The 1,436-nt window shown below is 39.6% G+C and overlaps 1 pseudogene; it reads left to right on the top strand.

Annotated features, from left to right (window-relative positions):
- Positions 1–155: 155 nt before the first annotated feature.
- LOC101571069 lies at positions 156–707 on the top strand (annotated as a pseudogene).
- Positions 708–1,436: the final 729 nt, after the last annotated feature.

The raw sequence follows: 1,436 nt of genomic DNA, 5'->3' as shown, positions 1-1,436 counted from the left end.
TTTTAAAAATCAGTCTCCCAAAATTTAAAGTCCCAATTAAAAAATGAGCTTCTGAGATAAAGACACACTTCTCAGATGAAGAAATACAAATGAGGGCAGTCGCATATGGTTTGCTGAGCCGGTTAGCGCTCCTCATCAAGACCGATGCCACTGCCATGTCCCACTACATGCGGCCCCCTAACACGTTTCTATTCTTCAGGAATGTGGCCGAGGACCCTAGGTCTGAAGATTTATGGCGTGAATTTGACCGTTATGGTGCAATAGTTGATGTCTATGTTCCACTTGATTCATACATGTAATGTCCAAAGGATTTGCTAATGTTCAATTTGAGAACGTTCGTGATGCTGAAGACGCTTTACATAATTTGAACAGAAAATGGATTTGTGGACGTCCGATCGACATACGTTTTGCACAGGGGGTTTCGGAAGACACCAAATCAAATGAAAGAAAAGGAAGGAAGGAATGTGTACAGTTATTCGCGTTATGATGATTATGACAGATATAGACGTTCTAGGAGCTGGAACCATGAAAGGAGGTGATCAAGAAGTCAGTCTTTTGATTACAACTGTAGCAGATCTTATAGTCCTAGAAACAGTAGACCAACGGGAAGACCACGACGTAGCAGAAACCATTCCGACAATGACAAACCAAACCACAGCTGGAATACCCAGTACAGTTCTGCTTACTGCACTTCAAGAAAGATCTGAAAGCAGAAAAAGAAGCAAGGAAGGGCAGTTTAAGAGACCAAAGAGTGGGTGGAAGTTGCTGCAGTATGAATACTGTACGAATATTTTGACTGGTATTAACAGATAAAAGAATTATTGAAAACTACATGGAGTAATTGAAGTCCCTTCAAGTCTGAAAGTAAGTATTTTAGGACAAATAAAAGGAAATTCAACATTGTACTTGTGGAAACTAATCCCTAAATATGAACAGGCTTATATTGATTCATGGGTAACAGGTCCATAACTTATTTAAAAATAGGATGTCAAGGAATTTGACCACAGTATTTTACAGCGCCTCTATTGGTCTGCTTCAAACTGAATGGGATGAGGGGGATGACAAGGTCCAATGTGAACTTTTTCTTAGTTATTTCTTTAAGTCTTTTCCATTCATGCCATTTTTGGCAAGTTTTGCCTTTGTTTATTTCAGTGCCAGTGTTTTCTGCTTAATTGTTTGCTTGTTGGCACCTGAGTATATTTACTTGAATACCACATACAGTTTACATCACAGTTAACCACTAACTGTCCCAGGTATATTTGAAGTATACTTAACATCCAGCCGACAGGGCCCATCACTTCTCACCTCTTCCCTAATCAGTATGTCAGCAAATACCTAACTTAGTACTTACTATGGGCCAAACGTTACATGGGGTAACTGGGGAGGAGGATAGGTATTTGCTTTATTCTGTAAATATCTACTGAGCACAGCCCTAA

This window comes from Octodon degus, unplaced genomic scaffold (genome assembly GCF_000260255.1).
Source record: "Octodon degus isolate 3935 unplaced genomic scaffold, OctDeg1.0 scaffold00512, whole genome shotgun sequence".
NCBI lineage: Eukaryota > Metazoa > Chordata > Mammalia > Rodentia > Octodontidae > Octodon > Octodon degus.
The sequence above is the reverse complement of the archived record's forward strand: the minus strand, read 5'-3'. Positions and strand labels throughout refer to the sequence as shown.